The sequence below is a fragment of the Neolamprologus brichardi genome, chromosome 22, assembly GCF_056152115.1.
Source record: "Neolamprologus brichardi isolate AB-2024 chromosome 22, ASM5615211v1, whole genome shotgun sequence".
In the NCBI taxonomy this organism is placed as follows: Eukaryota; Metazoa; Chordata; class Actinopteri; order Cichliformes; family Cichlidae; genus Neolamprologus; species Neolamprologus brichardi.
In genome coordinates this window covers 6,273,828-6,295,550 of record NC_142124.1, presented here as the reverse complement: position 1 = coordinate 6,295,550, position 21,723 = coordinate 6,273,828, and the positions used below count along the sequence as shown (strand labels likewise).

At 39.0% G+C, this 21,723-nt stretch overlaps 1 pseudogene across 1 annotated transcript; it reads right to left on the bottom strand.

Annotated features, from left to right (window-relative positions):
• Positions 1-11,093: 11,093 nt before the first annotated feature.
• On the bottom strand, positions 11,094-21,566 carry LOC148096663 (class I histocompatibility antigen, F10 alpha chain-like; annotated as a pseudogene). Its single transcript, XR_015717072.1, has 6 exons — positions 21,405-21,566; positions 14,134-14,403; positions 12,839-13,156; positions 12,151-12,246; positions 11,336-11,353; positions 11,094-11,164 (listed from the first exon to the last, which is right to left on the bottom strand). The product of XR_015717072.1 is annotated as a class I histocompatibility antigen, F10 alpha chain-like (transcript).
• Between the last annotated feature and the right edge of the window lie 157 nt (positions 21,567-21,723).

The window sequence follows — 21,723 nt, the reverse complement described above, 5'->3', positions numbered from 1 at the left end:
TATTCGATTTATATTTTAAATAAGACAAAATTTGGATTTTACAGCAGTAAAATTATTGTATCTCTACAGTTTAAAAATGTAATAAGCTTTGCCCCTGCACAGAGTGGATAGTGAAACAAATGGAATCATCATAAATACATTATTTCATATTTATTACTTCCCCCTACTCATTGCTTTATTATTGTAGCTCTAGTAATAAATAATAATGTAAGGATTCTGGATCAGCACCATGATGCCCATAGTATATACAGTATTCTGAAGAAGGTCTAAAATGTCACTGTGTGTGCGTGCATGTGTGTGTTTTATGTATATGAATTTTTTTAAATTATTACTTACGATATAACATTGTCCAGACATGCCTGGTAAGGACATGAGGAGGAAACAGTAGGAGCTGTGTGAGGCTACTAAAGGCAGTGCTATAACATTTTTCTGTCATCATTTTATTATAGATTAAGTGCAAGAGTTGTTAGGTGTGGATAATTAAATTATAGTTTATTGCAATAGCAAGTTGTGCCTTGTTCTCAGATAGACAGCAAGTGGAGAGTGATATATGAAATGATGGGATGGAAGGAAGAAGAGAAGCAAAGAGTGATTCACAGGCAGAGCCTAAATTATTTCTCACAGTTTTTTGTGTCCTTATGGTTCCAAGCGCTGTCACCAATCTTTACATTTTGTTATTATCTCATGATACTTGTTTAATCAGCTACCATCTCTCCTATGGACTTTTTACTGTCTACAGTCTCAGATCAACACAGCCCTGCCCTCCAGCACTATCAGCAGCAACCCCTCAACAGCAACATTGTACCCATCAGGTAAAACATCGGCTATGTTTGCTTTGCCTTGTTGCCCATATTAGATTCTTGATGAATGTGTGTTGTTGTTATTCAGCCTGGTTCAATGTGCCCCTTTTTAACTTTGAGCACCCGCCCCTTTAAACCTCTCTGCACGGCCCTGTTATTGTCTGAATCCAAGGGTTACAGACATAATATTATGCATTTGGAATATAAAAACAAAGTTGTATGTTTTTGGATTTTAAGACTTTTTTACTAGTTCTGTTTCTCTTATCCTCATCTGACATTTTTTGTTTGTTTTTTGAGTAGGATTTGCCACAATATCCAATATATTTATCTGTCTCGCTCTCATTTATAAGATTTGGATTTCTGAGATGTGGGTCAGCAGCAGAATTCAGTGGGTGGTGGTAATACACCTGACTGTAACAAAGAAGGAAAAGAAATATGTCTTTTTTGTTTAGACTCCGCCACAGTGAAAATGAAACTCCCGCATGCGCAGTAGCTCCTCTCTGACCAATAGGAATTCAAAGCTGGCTGCATCTTAACAGTAACCAGGCAAAAAAAGGGAACTAAGGTTGTCTTTCGAAAGTGAAACTTATCAGGCAGAATGACCTCAGAAACAAAGAGCTAGTGGTGTGTAGTCTGTGGGCCTCGTCTTTAACCACTACGTCGCTGTAGGCCGTCTAATCCAAATCATGTATATTTGTGTCACAGCTGTTATCACATATTTTCTGAAGTTATTTATACTTAATCACATTCTTACTAATGCTATTTTAAAAGTAATTTAAATTATGCTCATGTTTACACTCATATGAAAATAACTTCCCCAAGTAATCCAGATACAATTATTCATCCACCACAAATTCATCTGGAAACCTATTCCAGCCAAATCAGCTGGAACAGCTGTGTGTCCTTCTCTTTCTGCAACGTTGCTGCAATGATAAAATAATGAAACGATCAATTCCTAAAATCAGAAATGTTGAATTTTATTTTTTTTTAAAAACAAATAAAGAGGCAATATTTAAGTATTATTGTCTAAACCGAAGGGCTACAGACTGAATATTATGTATTTACATATAAAAATTTAAATATAATGTTGGATTTTAAGACTTTCTGTTATTTCTGATTCTCTTGTCCTCATCTGACCTCTGCCCGCACAGATTCTTTCTCATAACTTGCTGCCTCTCATATGAAAGAATAAAGTTACGTTGAAACCAAGCACACCATTGTTTTTCTTGTGACATTACCAATAAGTTTGATGTGTCACATGGCCCTCTTCCTATTGAAAAAACCAAAGTTGCATCCAAGATGGCCGACTTCTAAATGGCCACCATGGTCACCACCCATCTTGAGGAGTTTGCCCCCTCACATATACTAATGTGCCACAAACAGGACTTTAATATCACCAACCATTCCCATGTTATTACGGTGTATCCATATAAATGGCCCACCCTGTACATCAGCATCTGATCTAACCTATTTTTAGCAGTCACATACAGTGGTATGCAAAGGTTTGGTTATCCCTGATCACTTCCATGATTTTTCTTCATAAATCTTTGGTTGTTTGAATCAGCAATTTCAGTTAAATATATCATACAGCATAATAACACAATGATATTTGAGAAGTGAAATGAAGTTTTTAGGATTTACAGAAAGTGTGCAATAGTTACTTAAACAAAATTAGGCAGGTGCATAAATTTGGGCACCCTTATTGTTTTATTGATTTAAATACCTTTAGCACTGATTACAGTGCTAAAGTTTGTTTGGTGAATCCAATCATGAGAGAGGGTATTTATGGTGGCCAATTGCAAGTTTTTCTCCTCTTTGCATCTTCTCTGAAGAGTGGCAACATGGGAGCCTCAAAACAACTCTCAAATGACCTGAAAACAAAGATTGTTTAACATCATGGTTTAGGGGAAGTATACAAAAAGCTATCTCTGAGATTTCAGCTGTTAGCTTCCACTGTGAGGAACATAGTGAGGAAATGGGAGACCACAGGCACAGTTCTAGTTAAGGCCCAAAGTGACAGGTCAAGGAAAATCTTAGATAAGCAGAGGCAAAGGATGGTGAGAACCGTCCAGTTCCAAAGACTTGCAACATCATCTTGCTGCAGATGGTGTCACTGTGCATCGTTCAATTATTAAGCGCACTTTGCACAAGGAGATGCTGTAATAGAGAGTAATGCAGAAGAAGCCTTTTCTGTGCAAATGCCACAAACAGAGTCGTTTGAGGTTTGCTAAAGCACATTTGGACAAGCCAGCTTCATTTTGGAATAAGGTGCTGTGGACTGATGAAACTAAAACTGAGTTATTTAGACATAACAAGAGGCGGTATGCATGGAGGAAACAGAACACAGCATTCCAAGAGAAACACTTGCTACCCACAGTAAAATGTGGTGATGGTTCCATCATGCTGTGGGGCTGTGTGGCCAGTGCAGGGACTGGGAATCTTGTTAAAGTTGAGGGACACATGGATTCCACTCAGTATCAGCAGATTCTTGAGAACAATGTTGAAGAATCAGTCACAAAGCTGAAGTTTGGCCAGGGCTGGATATTTCAACAAGACAACGACCCTAAACACTGCTCAAAGTCTACTAAGGCATTCATGCAGAGGAACAAGTACAACGTTCTGGAACGGCCATCTCAGTCCCCAGACCTGAATATTATTGAAAATCTGTGGTGTGACTTAAAGCGGGCTGTCCATGCTGGGAAACCATCAAACCTGACTGAACTGGAGATGTTTTGTAAAGACGAAAGGGCCAAAAAACCTTCAGCCAGAATCCAGACTCTCATTGGAAGCTATAGGAAGCATTTAGAGGCTGTTATTTCTGCAAAAGGAGGATCTACTAAATATTGATGTAATATTTCTGTTGGGGTGCCCAAATTTATGCACCTGCCTAATTTAGTTTAAGTAACTATTGCACACTTTCTGTAAATCCTATAAACTTCCTTTCACTTCTCAAATATCATTATGTTTGTCTGCTGTATGATATATTTAACTGAAATTGCTGATCCAAACAACCAATGATTTATGAAGAAAAATCATGGAACTTATCAGGGGTGCCCAAACTTCTGCATACCACTGTACTAACAGCTAATATCACATCTTTACCACAGATAAACTTAGACAGACAGCAAAATCAGGTATTTACATGTATTGTTTGTTTGATGTTTTATTAATCCCAGTTTAACTCCATCTGAGAAATACACTGGGATGAGATGGAGTTAAACCAAGAAGCGAGCTCTATATGTAGTACTAAAGCAGACACAGATTTTGCTTTTTTTTAATAGTGACCTCAGGCTGAAAAATCCTATCCAATCAGAACTGACCCAAGTGGTTTTACAGAGAGTTTTGTCAGTAAGCACTGACACATTATTACACTTCCTGATATTCTGGATGAAAAGTGTTTGAATTAAGTCATGTGAGATGAGAAATGAGACCTCAGAATATAAAGTACTTTCTAATTTTGTAACTTTTTACAGTTTCTTTTCCTTAAATATTAAAATATTGTTCCAGGCAAGGTCATCATCTTTGGATACTTCAACATTTAAGCATAATGTAGATTTATCTACAGAAATTTTTTTCTTAAATCATTTTTAAAAGTTTCTTTCAGAATACAAATAAATAAATTTGATTATAATAAATGTTTTGATTTCTAATATAGCTGATTTTTTGTTGCAAAAGATTTTGTTAGCCAGAACCATTTAGAGTTTACAGAGACTAAAAATAAGAGTAATTGGGGGTGGGGTGCCCTCAGCCTCTTGGCCTGGGGCTCGGTCACTCTGGCACAGCTGGCTGCCGGCGGAGCTCATGGGCACGTCACTGCAACCCCCCTGGCTTCTGCTCCGTGGCTTCCTTGGTCTTCCTTGGTCTCTTGTGTTCTGAGGGCCTCTGGATGTCTGGAGTCTTGATCTCCTCCATACCTGCTTCATCAATCAATCAATCAATCTTTATTTATAAAGCACTTTTCATACAAAAAAAAATGTAGCACAAAGTGCTTTACATGGTTAAAAGCAACTCACTCCCCACACTTTCATTAACATAAGCGATGTGAATACAGACATATCCCCCCCCCCCCCCCCCCCCCCCCCCCCCCCCCCCACACACACACACACACACACGCACAATTAAAAAGTAAAATTGGGCTGGGTACGCATGAGCCAAGTGAGGAAACACTATCACAGGGAGCCGTCTGCACCGGGAGCCGGTCACAGACCGCAGCCTCCAGGCTGGGCACACAGCAGGAGGGAGGCAAAGAAGCCCCCTAGCCAGGCTGAGGGACCCCCAGAGCCCCAGCAGCCACGGTCGATCACAGCCCCGGTGCAGAGAGCGCCCTCCGAGGAAACACTGGAGATATGACACAATAGGATATATACAGGGTAAAAAGATAAAATAAATAAGAACGGGATACAATATAAATATAAATTGAGTAAGAAGATTAAAAAATGAATAAGAATAAAATCAATAAATATTAGGTAAAACCTAAATTAATAATAGAATAACAGGATAGAATAAATAAGCATAAAATAAATAAACGTTAAATAAATGCTAAATTAAAAAGGTGGGTCTTGAGCCTGTTCTTAAAAACATGTACGTTCTCTGCGGCCCTGAGATCCTCCGGCAGGCTGTTCCACAGACGAGGACCATACCACTGAAAAGCTGCCTCTCCGTGAGTATGTGTCCTGACTTTAGGGACAATCAAAAGGCCAGTACCAGAGGACCTCAGGGTCCGGGGGGTTCATATGGTGAAAGCAGATCTGAGAGATAAGAAGGCCCAAGACCATTAAGACATTTAAAAACCAATAAAAGAACTTTAAAATCGATCCTGAAACACACGGGGAGCCAGTGCAGCGATTCTAAAACCGGTGTAATCTGGGCCCGCCCTCTCGTCTTTGTCAGCACACGAGCTGCAGAGTTTTGTAAAAGTTGTAAAGTTGAAATATTCTTTTTAGGAAGACCAGAGAGCAGGGCATTACAGTAATCAATGCGACTGGTAATAAAAGCATGCATCAACATCTCCGTGTTGGCCTGAGGGAGAATAGGGCGGACTCTGGCTATATTTTTTAGATGATAAAATCCGATTTTGGTTACATGTTTAATATGTGGGATAAAACCAAGCTCAGAGTCAAAAATAACACCCAGGTTTTTCACTTGTAGCGAAGGACATAGTGAAAATGCCTGTAATTTAGACAAGAGTTTCTCTCTCTGAGCCTCAGGACCGACGATTAAAACTTCAGTTTTGTCCTGGTTAAGCTGTAAAAAGTTTTCTGCCATCCAAGATCTTATATCTAAAATTGTCAGGGTTCCTGGGTAGGTGACCCAGTGTTTTCAGTTTTGTCACATTTAGGTTATGTTGCCACATCAATGTTTTCACTTCCTGTTTTTTCCCCGTGTCAGCTTGTCTCTTGTGTCATTAGTCAGATTATGTTCAGCCCTGTACTCACCTGTTTCCAATCATTGTCAGCATTCAACCTGTGTATTTAAGTTCCTCGGTTTCACCAGTTCTCCGTCGTGTCATTGATGTTATGTTGTCGTTTCCGCCTTCGTTCAGTCAGCCAGCCATTCAGTCTTTCAGTCAGTCGTCCAGCCAGCCATTTCCTGCCTCTGTTCTGTTTGTTCACTCCATCGATAATAAATCACCAGGCTTCACCTACCTGCGAGTCCTGCGTTTGGGTTCCTTCTTCCTCGCCTCCACTCAGCAACCCCTGACAGAATGACACGACCCGTGCCACGAAGACACGTTTTCGGCCCAGCGGACTCAGATCTGTTCGAGCGGCAGGAGGCAGTGCTCTCCTTGTGGGCGGAAAAGCTCAAGGAGAGACAGCGGCTCTTTGCGGAGCGAGAGCACATCTTCGAGGGAACTCGCCTGGCTCTGGGCGGACCTCGGAGACACCGCGTTCTCCCACTTGCTGCCTTACCTGCACCGGAGCATCTGCCGCGGAGAGTGGGCGTTTCGCGCTGCGCTTCGGCGGCTCCCTCTCTCGCGGGTCCGCTCCTCGCTCACACGCCACCTGCCTCATTCGCCGGACCCCCAACCTCGCCATGGCACAGCGGCTACGCCTCCCACCTCGGCTCAACGGAGGCTACCGCGCCAGAGGCTCAGCTGTTTACCCCGGCCGCTTCCTCTTCCCGGAGAAAGCAGAATATGGATCGTTTTAAGCAACTCCCGGTGGTGAGTTCAAGTGACTGTTTTTCGCTCTCTGCATCTGATTCCTCACTTAAAACAAATAACAGACTCACCTCCAATTCATGGGGAGTTTCCCTCCTAGACGACGATGTAGACTGGGAAGATTTTTTTCTGCTCTGCTCCCCCAAAGACTGTAAATAGTGGTGGCAGAAAGACCAGACCAATCCCCAATAAACCTGCCAGTATCACACACCCAGTCGCTATTTCCACACCCATCATTCAGCCTTTTCCTACCAGCACGGCGGCCCGGATTCGGCCTTCCTCTTCAGCCATTTCACCTCCTCAGATGGCTAGGGCCCAGTCTACACCCACACCAGTGCCAGCTCCCAGGAGGAGGGCAGCTGTGACCCAGTCTACCTCCACACCCGCTTCTGTTTCTCGGGTGGGGGTGACTGGTGTCCAGCCACCTCCCGTGCCTGTCCCAGCACCCAGGCTGAGGGCAGCCTCAACCCAGCCTGACCTCCCTAGAGGCTTGGAAGAGCTAACCAGTCCACCTACTACTTCACCACTTCCTCCACCTCCTGACCCAGCCTTTCACGCCCTCGCACTGTCCCTAGTTAGATTAGCTGACCTGTCCCCTGCTCAGGCACCAGCTTTATTAGCCCAGGCCGCAGTTTTGTCCCCTTCAGTAACTCAGTCATTAGCTCAGCCATTAGCATCGCCAACCTCTGTTCATCCCTTAGCTTCCCCACTCCAGTCAGTTCCCTCACCTGCTGTTCAGCCTTCACTCCAGTCCCCTGTAGTCCGGTTGGTCCCCTGCCCTCCAGTCGGTCCGGTCGGTCCCCTGCCCTGTTCAGTTCCCGGACCTGCAGCCACAGAACCCAGAGCCAGCTGTGAGCTCTCCTGCTCTCCAGCCAGGGGTTTCCGCGCCCGCTGGCCCTACAGCTGTGGCTCCGTCACCCCTGGCTCCCATGCCTTCGCCTGGTCCAGCCTCAGCTTCTGCTTCGCCTGGTCCTGCGGCTGCCGTGCCGTCGCCCCGGCTACGTTCTGGACGTCATCGCCGGCGTGGCCGCCCACCGGACCTGCTCAGTGGCCGCCGCCTTCCTCGCGGCCACCCACCTGAACTGTCTCTGTGTGGACTCCGTCCCTCCGTCCTGGGGCCCCTCCGCCTGCTCTGTTCTGGTCTTTTTCTCTTTTGGCCGTTGGGTGCCGGCCTTTGAAGGGGGGGGTACTGTCAGGGTTCCTGGGTCGGTGACCCAGTGTTCTCAGTTTTGTCACATTTAGGTTATGTTGCCACATCAATGTTTTCACTTCCTTTTTTTTTTGCTTGTGTCATTAGTCAGATTATGTTCAGCCCTGTACTCACCTGTTTCCAATCATTGTCAGCATTCAACCTGTGTATTTAAGTTCCTCGGTTTCACCAGTTCTCCGTCGTGTCATTGATGTTATGTTGTCGTTTCCGCCTTTGTTCAGTCAGCCAGCCATTCAGTCTTTCAGTCAGTCGTCCAGCCAGCCATTTCCTGCCTCTGTTCTGTTTGTTCACTCCATCGATAATAAATCACCAGGCTTCACCTACCTGCGAATCCTGCGTTTGGGTTCCTTCTTCCTCGCCTCCACTCAGCAACCCCTGACAAAAATACAGTTAAAAAGGGCATCCATTGGTCTGGTGTCATCAGGAGACACGGAGATGTACAGCTGAGTGTCATCAGCGTAACTGAAAGTTCACTCCATGCCTCCTGATGACACCACCGAGAGGGAGCATATACAAATTAAAAAGTACAGGGCCTAGAACCGACCCTTGAGGCACACCACATGTCATTTTATGGATCTTAGAGGAGCATGTATCCATACTCACCATAAAAGTTCTGTCTGAGAGATAGGAAGTGAACCAGTTGTGTAGAGCACCAGAGAGGCCCACCATGTGTTTCAGTCTGTTTAAAAGAATAGCGTCGTCTACTGTATCAAAGGCTGCGCTTAGATCCAGTAGCACCAGGACTGAGAGCTTTTGTGAGTCCCAGTTACATCTAAGATTATTTAACTGCTTTAGGAGAGCAGTCTCTGTGCTGTGGTTCACCTTAAATCCAGACTGGAATATCTCAGGGATCGGTCTATCATTCAAAGTCATTAATCTGAGTAAAAACAAGTTTTTCTAAAATTTTACTTAAAAAATAGTAAGTTGGATACAGCTCTGTAGTTATTAAAAAATTGTATTGCTCTCGTTTTCTTCTTGTTTTCTTTTCTCTCTCAACAGGTGATCCAGGTGATTGATATATGTATTTTTTTTTTGTCTGCTTATTTAGTTGGTTTTTTGTTTTTTGTTTTTTGCCTTTTATCCCCGTCCCTCTTCTTTGCTGTTTTTTTTCCCCCTCTTCCTTTCTCCCTTTTCCTCATTCAAGTCTGTCCCGTATCTAGCAAGTGAAAATAAATAAAATAAACAAAAGGTGAATCAAATAGACCATTACGGCAAGGCTGGGATGGTCAATTTGGTAAAGTAAATCCATTGGGCATCTTTCCTCGCCTTTAGACAATAACTCTGATGGCAAAAGAACCAAACGGGACAGGCAAAAAAAAAAAAAACTAAGTGTGGTTAAGATACTCTAGTGGGACAAGAAAGCGGTAATTCTTAATCAAAATCACCTTAAAAAAGAAAGAGATTTCAGAGGGTTATCAATATGGCCCAGAAGGTCACTGGACATCCTCTTCCCTCCCTGAAGGACCTGTACAGCCGTTGCTGTCTCAAGAGGGCACGCAGCATCCTACAGGACTGTACACACACAGGACGCATTTAAGCTGCTGACATCTGGCAGGAGATTCAGGCTGCTCAGGTCGCGGACAAACAGAGTCAAGGACAGCTTTTACAACAGGGCAATAGCCCTAATCAATGCTGACCCGATTGGCTACCTCCCTGGACTTTTTAATAACAATTACAACAACAATAATAATAACAATGTGCAATAAAAACATGCACTCATTCTTTTTATTTTTTTATTAAGTTAAGTAACTGTGTTGTGTAGTGTAGTGTAGTGTAGTGGTGTGCATAGTGCATACACAGGACAGTTTCCAATTTCGTTGTATTATTGTTTATTAAGTCCACACACAAATCTTTTTTTACACAAACAAATCTTTTTTGCACATACAAATCTTTTTTTACACAAACAAATCTTTTTTACACAAACAAATCTTTTTTACACAAACAAATCTTTTTTTACACACACAAATCTTTTTTACACAAACAAATCTTTTTTTACACACACAAATCTTTTTTACAGAAACAAATCTTTTTTTACACACACAAATCTTTTTTACACAAACAAATCTTTTTTTACACATACAAATCCTTTTTTACACATACAAATCCTTTTTTACACATACAAATCTTTTTTTACACAAACAAATCTTTTTTACACATACAAATCTTTTTTTACACACACAAATCTTTTTTACACATACAAATCTTTTTTACACATACAAATCCTTTTTTACACACACAAATCTTTTTTTACACAAACAAATCTTTTTTACACATACAAATCCTTTTTTACACACACAGATCTTTTTTACACACACAAATCTTTTTTTACACAAACAAATCTTTTTTACACACACAAATCTTTTTTACACACACAAATCTTTTTTACACATACAAATCTTTTTTACACACACAAATCTTTTTTACACATACAAATCTTTTTTTACACACACAAATCTTTTTTACACACACAAATCTTTTTTACACACACAAATCTTTTTTACACATACAAATCTTTTTTACACATACAAATCTTTTTTTACACACACAAATCTTTTTTACACACACAAATCTTTTTTTACACACACAAATCTTTTTTACACATACAAATCTTTTTTACACATACAAATCTTTTTTTACACACACAAATCTTTTTTACACATACAAATCTTTTTTTACGACATACAAATCCTGATTTACAAGTATAAAATATTTATGACCACATTTTGAGCCCATAGAGAAGGCACACCTTTCTCATGTAGGTAAAGGTTTGGTTATTTTGAAAGCATCTTTCTCTTAATATGATTTAAAGTTGTACTAAAGCACTTTTTTTGGATATATTTAAACAGGAGATTTTACTACAGCCACTATTTTACATTAGTTTTAAAAGAAAGCTAAAACATGAGACACAAATATGAAGTAACTCACTGTGTGCAGAGCTGTTTGTGGTTTAGGCTCGAGGAAGCATTTGCTCCTGGACTTCAGGGTTCTCTACAGCTGTAGGTCAGAAACACAATGTTAGTCCACATCCTGCTCTCATCTGTCACTTTTACAACAATCAAACACAACAGAAAACAGCCCTGAAAGACTGTTTAGATTAAAGTACAGAAACCCTTTTTAATTTAGTGTGGACAAGAGATTAGAGAAAAGTGACAAAGTTTAACTTACGAGATGGTGGACGTTTGTCTGAAATAAAAAGGATAAAATGCATTATTTTAATAATTTGTTATAAATGTTAACACAATTTTTTTCATGTATTATACATGGCATCAAACATAATTTCATATTTTCATTTTGTAATCTGGACAAAAGCATTAATTTAATTTGTAAAATTAAAAACAGACACTGGGATTACTCACTAATGTGTTTATAGATATATTCTGACTTTTCCCACAAAATGTGCTCATGTAAATTTATAAGTAGAGCGACTGAAGGAAGAGAACGTACACATTTCTAATGTAGGTAAAGGTGTAGCTTAGGATGTGTTTGTTTGGCAGAGTTGATGGTTAAGAAAAGAGAAACAATGTTTGGGTTTCAATAACTGAGTTGGTGGTTATTTTGTTCCTTGACAACCAAACTGTAGCTCAGGTGTAAAAAACAAAACAAAAACAAAAAAAACACAAAGACAGAAAGAAAAATGATGCAGAAAAAAGTAAATAACAGACAAGAAGAAAAAGTGAAGTAACTGGACAAAAATCTACAAGTGGGATAATGCAGAGAAATGAAGGGGCAAGTTATGAAACACAAAAAGCATGATTAATGAATATCGTTGTAATATATTGAGGATTTAAAAGAGTCTGATCATCCTGCTGGCAGAGAAAGTGTTAAAATACTTTAATATGAACCTGAAGACTCAGCTTACACTGCTTTTGGTTGTTGGTTCAATTAAGTCATATTACTCTTACTATCATTATTATTGTTTGCACTATGTCATCATTGTTGTTTGCATTATACAAGAAAAATCCAGGAAGTTTGTTTCTCACCTGTCCTCTTTTTGTAAATAATGAATGCGATCACAGCGATGGCAGCAAGAACAACCACAGCAACAACAATAGGGATGATCAGGGAGAAGGAATTTCCTGTAGATCACAGAACAAACAAAAGGTGAGAACAAAAAGTTTCCAATCAGATAACAATCATGTACAATGGCTTCGTTTATGGTCACTACATGTTTGTCTCACTAATTTTTGTTTTCATTCTAACAATAAAAGTTCTGCCATTAAATTTAATTTCAATACATTGCCAATAAATTTGAACATAGCAATGTTTCAAAATATACATTTTCCCCCATTTTTTATGAAATCTTCTAAAACTGTCCATTAGTCAGATAATCAGTGGCCACACATGAACATGTTTTATATTCATCAATGTTCAGCAAGAACAGAAATGTGGTGGAAAAACATAACTTGGTCTAAACTGATTTAGGTCTTAAAATTATTCTGACAGAAGCTGAGAGAAAGAATATCAAAGATACTCGCAAATTTAAATAAAGCAAAGTGGACCATAATTTAAATCAGAGCGCTCAAAACTTTAAATGTTAATATTTATCAAGAAATTAACAAATCAGTATCAGTATGAAAAATATTTAATAAATCTGTATACAACGGGGGAGGAATTAAACTTTTCATCAAACTCAAATAAAACCAAATGAACTGCATGCATGTTTCCTACCTTCATCACTTTTACCCTTGTTGGTTTTGATCACTGCTTTGTCCAGTTTGGTGACGATGTCCTCTTTCACACCAGAGAGCTGAAACACACATCTGTATCTATGCCAGTCTTCAGGTTTCACTGATGAGACATCCAGGTCAACACTCATCTGGAAGGTCCCGTCATTGTTGGTGAGAATCTCTCCTTTGTTCACATCCTCATGAAGCTCCACTCCATCTTTTTTCCAGATCATCTCGGATCCGTTAGGATAGAAACCTGTAGCGTGGCAGGTGACTGGAGAGGAGGAAGACATCTGGAGGAGAGACACTGAGGGACGCTCTGTGGAGTAAAGACAAACAGTTCATTCTTTCTGTATTATTAGTATTACTTTTATTTGAGCTGGAGAGGCACATAGTGCAGACGAGACGTGAAGAAAAGAGTGCAGACAAGGTGGAGTGGATGGAGACGAGCAAGAGTGAAAAGGAAGGTTTACAAGATGGCAGTGAGACCTGCTGTGATTTAATATCTGAGGATGGTGGCACTGAGACAAATACAGGAGACAGAACTGATGATATTAAAATTATCATAAGGAGTGAGAAGGATTAGAAATGAGTATATCAGAACTAAAACAGTAGAAGAAGATCTGCTGTGACGACCAGGAGCAACTTTAAAAGATTATTATTATTATTATTATTATTATTATTATTATTTAAACCATACCAATTTCTTTTGATGTGATGTAGTTTACAAAATTAAATTAAATTTAAAAACTGTGTCAAAATGTCACACGAAGTGCATTTATATTAACCCTTTCACACATAGGGGTCACTACAGTGGACAACTATTCAAAGGCTGTTTTCTTGTATTTGTGTCAGTGTTGATGGTAAACTTGCACATAAACCACTACACTGGACACTGATGAGTCACTCCATGCCTTGCAGGGTTATAGTTGTTATAGTTGTTACATATATTGTTGTACTGTTATAAAATATTTTTAAAATATATAAAAAAATATATTTTTTTGTTATGTTATAATTTTTACACAGTGTATATTAATTATTCATTTGTCAAATTCATAAGTCAAAATGTTTGTTGTACAACTAAGTGGACATTGTAAAAATACTCTTTGAAAATGAAAAGGAAGTTCAAAAATCTTTTTTTTATGCCTTAAGATGAATAAAAATACTCAAGAAAAAAAAGCCCTGATTGAGGTTTTCATAATTCATGCATGAAAAGGTTAATTTAATATCATATTAAGTAATAAACTGAGACATATAACTTTTGGTTAACAATCTAATTCTGGTCATAGATTTTACCTGTTCTCATCAGAGAGCTCCTCCCATAGCTCACATACTTCTTCAGCAACTCAGGACAAATCTGGGTGAGGTAGTTCTTATACTGAGCTTTGTTCCTGTCCAACTCCATCTTTGTCAGAACAGCTTGTTGTTTTTCAACGACCCACGTCTCTTTCTTCAGGTCAAGTATTATGAAGTCCTCTCCATCATAACCGTCTTGGCGATATCCATTCACTTCACCTGTTTCTTCATCCCATTCACAGCCGTACATCTCCTGGTAAATGTGAACACCTGACAGAAACACAGAGACAAAGACTGCAGTGAACCAGAGAGAGAGGCTGCACTAAAGTCTTACACTGACACAGAGACGTGATCAACATATAGAGGATCTACATTTATGGCTGCTTTTGTCTCAGTGGAAGATTTTAAAAACCAATCATCATTAACAATGTAGATTTTAGAAAAAGACACTGGGAAAAAACAGAATTCATTTTCTCCCGTTAGCACATCTACGTCCTGCCTGCAGAGATATCACTGCACAGTTTATCTATGCTGCTGTAGGTGGAGCAACTTCCTGTGAGCTGCAGGATCAGGTTTTTCTAGAGGTGTCTCTGTTTAATATGATCATGTGATGTTAATCTAATCTTAAAACCATGTTGTCATTTTTATTACATTTACTAAGAGCAGAGGACTGAAACAATAATTCAGACCTTGAATTTGACTCCATGCTGGGACACATTTGGTGTTTTTTAGAGCTGTGACCAGATCAGATTTTGCACTAAAAATATTAAAACATTCACATTAATGATATTATTGGATGTGTAGCACAGAGATCTGTGAGCGTCTTTGAGTAGGAACCTGAGCGCTGCTGATGCTGTGATGAGAGCCGACAGTCTACAGGTGAGAGCGACACGAGGAGTCATTCCTGCTTTTATAACATCGCTGCTCTCAAAGCCACGAGAAACGCCTCGGTGCATCATCACAGGTATTTTCCTTATATGAACATGTGGAGTTACACAACATCTAGGTTCAAATTCCACACTTTTCCAGCCTGTTTGGTTAATAAATTATATTAAAATTGCTAATCAATGAATCAGGACGCCATTAATGTCCATGAAAATCTCACAAAAACACCTCCTTATAGGCGGCAACAAAGTGAATGTGGGATGAGCTGGTGTTGTCTGCACTCCTTTGATTGGAGTGTAGATTAAGTGGAGGAGAAACATGTGGAGGCCCTGCATGAGTCAAGAAAACGCTCACAGCTGTCACTGATAGAGGTTATTTCTGTAGTGGGGATTCCCTTTTTCCAACCAAACATCCTACAGCTTACAATTCACAAGCCACTGCTGCACTGTGGTAATGTTCTGTATGCAGGCAAAAGAAGTCCAACTATCAAACTCGAAAGTTGCATTTCAGAAAGCAATAACAAAGATCCATCTTTGTTCCTCCCCGCTGCTTCTCCTGCTCTGGTAAAAAACCATAGGCCCACCCCAGTGCATTCTGGTCCTATACCAGTCCCTTTATTTATATATAAAAAAAAGACCTTACAGTTCTTCCTGGCTGACTTAGCAAGACAAACAACAAAACAAAACAAAGCAAATATTAACCTACAAATAAACTTGTAAACAACCCAAAAATATAAACAAACCAACAACAAACCCAACAAATTTCAGAATAACAAAAATAAAGAATAAATACACAGTAAAAAACCAAGTGTCAATTTTACACTTACAGAGTTGATTTTAACTCGCCAAAGTGCTTGCTCATAGGGGGTCATATGATTGTTGGGTTTTTCTCTGTATCTATGAAGCGCCTTGAGGCGACTTTTGTTGTGATTTGGCGCTATATAAATAAAATTGAATTGAATTGAATTGAACTCTGCTTCAGATAACATTTGGTCCCACTCAAAATTAGAGTTAAATTTACTCTATGGCCAGTGTTAACTTTTCAGTGTTAATTTTACTCAATTTATTGTCAAAATTAACAACAAAATGTGTAAAGATATTTAACACTGAGGGTTATTCACACTGTTCAGAGTAATTTGATTACACTTTATAGAGCTATTTTTACTCCAAATTTAGTTTAATAATAACACTCTGATGTGTAATAATATATCATTTTTATTTCTCTGTAGTGTGATTTTTTCATATTCATCTTATGATGCTATATTACTAAATAACTGTGATCTATCCTACATTATGGAAATAACAACAAATATACAGGTTAAAGTAACAGCATTTATTATGTTTCTCATTTCAGTGTCATTTAATTAACATAACAAACCTTTACAATTCACAGTTCTCTGATGCTCAGTAGAGAAAGCAATATGACATTTCCCCAATGTCGTAGTTGTTTGCAGAAAAGTAAAAAAGTTGGTCAGGGATGAACTGTATGATGTACCAAAGACATAATGGGCCCTAAAGAGTTCATCAAGGGCTGCTACTGAACCTGTCACTTTACATGGAAGTGCAAGCTTGTCAATCACAAGGTGTGAATGCTGCTTCTTGTGGATCCCTGAGTAAGAAGGTAGGGCTGACTGCTTCGGGTGATGTTGTCTAGATGATGCTGTACACTGGTTCCAGCCTACAACAACACATTAAACAACAGTATTAAGTGACTATCCTCTGACAGTAGATTAGCTCAACTCACTGTCCATGAAAATAGAAGTGATGGAAAGTATATTTTAAACAACATACCTTTGGGAATTTGATGAGGTTATTGACAGCTTGAGATGCAGACATCTTTCCTGGTCTCTTTCGCCCTTGTGCAGATGGTGGTAGCAGATGTAGCAGCAGCAAGATAGTAGACATGTCACTGTCCCAGCCTACAGACGAATAAACAAAGAATTATTCCAAAAATACATTGAATTGACAGAATTACCTATATAACCAACAATGGCAAATAAAAACAGTCACAATCATACCATTCTCAACTTCAGTACCTGACTCAGCATTGCACATTAACTCCAAGAGCTCTGAGGTGGGGACAAGTCCATGACTTTCCTTTACAACCGTTGCTTTGAGATTGATGGGCCACCTCTCCAAGAATTTGCTCGCAGTGACCTCACAAAACAGGAGTCAGAAATCTTGTTCTATCTGTGATGCAAAAATACAGAACATAGAGAGGTGTTTGATTGAATCCTGCCTACAAATTACATCAGTATCATTTAAATGATAAGTAAACTTACTTTTGGGAGATTTGCAAACTGAGATGCTTCTTTCCTCCACAGCTTTTCTTTGAATGGTCTTCAACCGCCATGCAATGTATCCTGAACTGCTCTCTGGATCGTAGTAATGTTTCTATGTAATTAAATAAACGAAGAAGGACTATGTTATCAACATTTCTGAGGGCAATTATGTATTTAATGTTGAAAAGTTCCCTTTACTTACATATCCATGTTGTGAATATGGGTCTTCCAGATATGGAGACAGAGCAACAATGCCCTGCGCATACATCACTCTTACGCTTTTAGGGGGAGATGTCCTAATGTATAAATTCAATAATTGGCATTAAACATCACAATTAAAAACAATACAATGTTAAAAATGTTTCTTTATATCTTACATTTTTGATTCTTACCCATATTATTCTGTCATCTCAGCCTTAAGTATGTTTCTCATCCGTCTTCTGGTTGCATCTCTCAGAGATTTGGTTTTTGCGTACTCTTAAACCTTTCTATAAAATAGAAACATTACTTAATATTACTTAACATGTCATTAACATTGCTATCAGTTAATTTGCACAAAATACATATTTCTTACTAAATAATGAGCAAAACTCTAAAGTAGTGTATGCCTTTGGAATTTGCTAAAAATAATATAAACCAGTAAAGTTAACTTTATGGTAATGTTACCCACTTTTTCTGAAAGTATGTTCGCTTATGTAAGCTAATTAGCAATTATTAGCTTACTGATAAACGGTAATTTAATTGTTCAAACTGTGCGATTTGACATGTGACAATGATATTATTTAGACAGCATTTAGAAGAAATACATAGTTAAAATGTTTTAGGTTCATATTAACGCAGTGAGAAGATAACAAACATCTGAACTATTAGCAACTGCTAGCATGTAGCTACTGGAATGTCATTAAACCTATGGGTAAATGCTGCTAACATGTCCTCACTCGACATCAGTGAAACTAAAAAGAGCTATTTATTTTAAAAATACCTTTTAAACAATGTTACCAGTATGGGAATGTTAACTTCACTTACCTGACTGTGGCAGCTCTTCGGAGAAAATTCCATGCGCATTAGAGCTCTGAGGCCGCACACGCCTGCAGACTGGTAATAATCAACACTGTGTGGAGTTAAGTCTTCACTGCATGACTAACAAACTTTACACTGACTTTTAACTCTGATGTTAGAGCTGGTTTACTCCTCATAGAGTTGTAAATACTCTATCTAGGTTAAAATAGGTTTACTCTGAAATATTGACACTCCATTTTTTACTGTGTAGCTCCAACAATTTCTGTGGAAAAATAAACCTCAAACATGCACTATGAAAAATGTGCTTTAGAGACAGAATTTACATTACAGGTCTTCAAAAAACTGAGTTTCAAAAAGCATGAAAAGTTGAAAAGTGTGTTTTGTTGTGTCAATTAATTATTGTGGAAAGTAACAATCGCAGTGATATAGTGGCACACTACTCTCCCCCAATTAGCTGCCTGAATAACATAAAATTATTGGAACTGATATTGACAATACTGCCCCTGTTGAAAGTGTGAATGTTGAATGTTTTTGTTGAAATGTCCAGGCAAGTATATACATGTTAAATGACAAGATATACGTGTTCAAATAGCGTCAATTAACTCACAACTATATGATAATTCTTCATAACTAAACAATAAGAACAAGTAGTCTGATGTCCTGTGATCATTATGAAGCTATAATTTGAAATACAATAACACGTTAAGTTTTTGTACAAAGTATCGGTATCGATCAGTATTGTTGATACCACCCTGAATATTACATCACTAGCAGGGCTGTGCAGAGAGGTTTAAAGGGGCGGGTGCTCAAAGTTAAAAAGGGGCACATTGAACCAGGCTGAATAACAACAACACACATTCATCAAGAATCTAATATGGGCAACAAGGCAAAGCAAACATAGCCGATGTTTTACCTGATGGGTACAATGTTGCTGTTGAGGGGTTGCTGCTGATAGTGCTGGAGGGCAGGGCTGTGTTGATCTGAGACTGTAGACAGTAAAAAGTCCATAGGAGAGATGGTAGCTGATTAAACAAGTATCATGAGATAATAACAAAATGTAAAGATTGGTGACGGCGCTTGGAACCATAAGGACACAAAAAACTGTGAGAAATAATTTAGGCTCTGCCTGTGAATCACTCTTTGCTTCTCTTCTTCCTTCCATCCCATCATTTCATATATCACTCTCCACTTGCTGTCTATCTGAGAACAAGGCACAACTTGCTATTGCATTAAACTATAATTTAATTATCCACACCTAACAACTCTGGCAATTAATCTATAATAAAATGATGACAGAAAAATGTTATAGCACTGCCTTTAGTAGCCTCACACAGCTCCTACTGTTTCCTCCTCATGTCCTTACCAGGCATGTCTGGACAATGTTATATCGTAAGTAATAATTTAAAAAAATCCATATACATAAAACACACACATGCACGCACACACAGTGACATTTTAGACCTTCTTCAGAATACTGTATATACTATGGGCATCACGGTGCTGATCCAGAATCCTTACATTATTATTTATTACTAGAGCTACAATAATAAAGCAATGAGGAGGGGGAAGTAATAAATATGAAATAATGTATTTATGATGATTCCATTTGTTTCACTATCCACTCTGTGCAGGGGCAAAGCTTATTACATTTTTAAACTGTAGAGATACAATAATTTTACTGCTGTAAAATCCAAATTTTGTCTTATTTAAAATATAAATCGAATATAATCTGCTTCTTAATGTATGTTCTTTAAAATACAGCGTGTGTTTTTTAATATATTATAATTATAATAATGCATAATTATGTGGACATGCATATTAGATCGTTTTTAGTGAAATATAATCCCTCCAGAAAGGCAGGAAAAGCTCTGTAACCTACTCTAAAACTAAATATGTTCTAAATACTTTAAAACTAAATATGTTCCCTAAAACGGTGACAGAGCTACAGACCCATGACAGCCTTACCCAGGTAGCCAGCAGCTATGACCAGCACTACATGTGCAGTTAATAAAAGGACAGGTAATGTTTGTCACGCTGTTGCAAACACAGCACGCTCGTTTGTTTCAGTTCGTCAGTTACAACAAGACAGCTTACCAACGTGTACATAATAAGCTAATACTCCTGTGTGCTATACACTACAGTGTACGCTGTACACCTACTTACTGGTTTTGTCGCATCAGTCTGTGTCTCTGAGTTAACTTGTGTTTCTCCTACAGCTCCGGACCGCAAAAAATGCGCGTGCTCTTTGTGAGCTCGTTCCCGGCTCGTAACCAGCGCGTTCTGCCGTCAAGGGCGATCATTGGTTAAATGTGATCATGTGACTGATGCAAGCCAGATCCTTTTATTTAGCAAAACTGTGATTAATAGTTAAATATTATTGTTGAGGGGCACAGACAGGACTCCGCACGCACACACACATAAAAAAAAAAATAAAAATAAAAAATTAAAAGTTGCTTCAACAAAAGGGCACTTTGGGCACCCATCAGGAAAGGGGCGGGTGCTCAAGCCCCTCTAGCCCCCCCCCCCCCCCCCCCCCCCCCTCTGCACGTGCCTGGAGAACAGTAACTAACAGGTAACTGACAAGGTCACGACAGAAGTACAGCACAGGAATCCTGAGTTTTCCCTCGAGAGAGAGAGAGACTATCTGTGGATCTGTTTGTGCTGGCACCCTGGACACGCTAACAATCATTCCTTTTGTTTGTAACCCTGCTTTGCCTTCACCGTAAATAAACACAATGTCACTGAACCTTTAAGTCTCACACTCTTGAGTCCAATCCTTTCCAGTGTCCATGACAGTTTAATCGATTAACTGAGAAATTGTAGAAAAAACAGGAACCTGTAAATATTTGGAGTTTAGTTGGATGAAATACTTCCATCATGATTTAATCATCAAACCTGCTGTTGATTAATTTTCCTTTGACCATCTAATTGAGTATTTGGTTCAAGACTAAGCCACTGTGGTCAAGGCAAGTTAATACCATCTAAACAAGAGTTCGGATTGTGATCTAAATGACAAATTTTCAATGTACTGCAAAAACAAACACAAAAACATTAACAGCATGTGTCAGTAAAAACATCAACAAACCTCCAGTTTGGTTGAAGCGCTGCTTTAAATTATTAATGGAGGAAAAAACGCAGTGTTCCTCTCCCAGTACTGTGTATCTGCTGCATCGTTCATCCACTGCTGTTTGGGTTCAGCTCTCCTGGTGCTGCTGTCATAACGAATCATCTGAACTTCATCAATCATCCCTGTGGACCCGGCTCTGGGTCCACAGGGATGATCCGTGAGCAGTGTGGGCTATTATTATTATTATTATTATTATTATTGTTGTTGTTGTTGTTGTTATTGTTGTTATTATTATTATTATTATTATTTGGTGTGTGTGTCATCTGCACTGCTACTG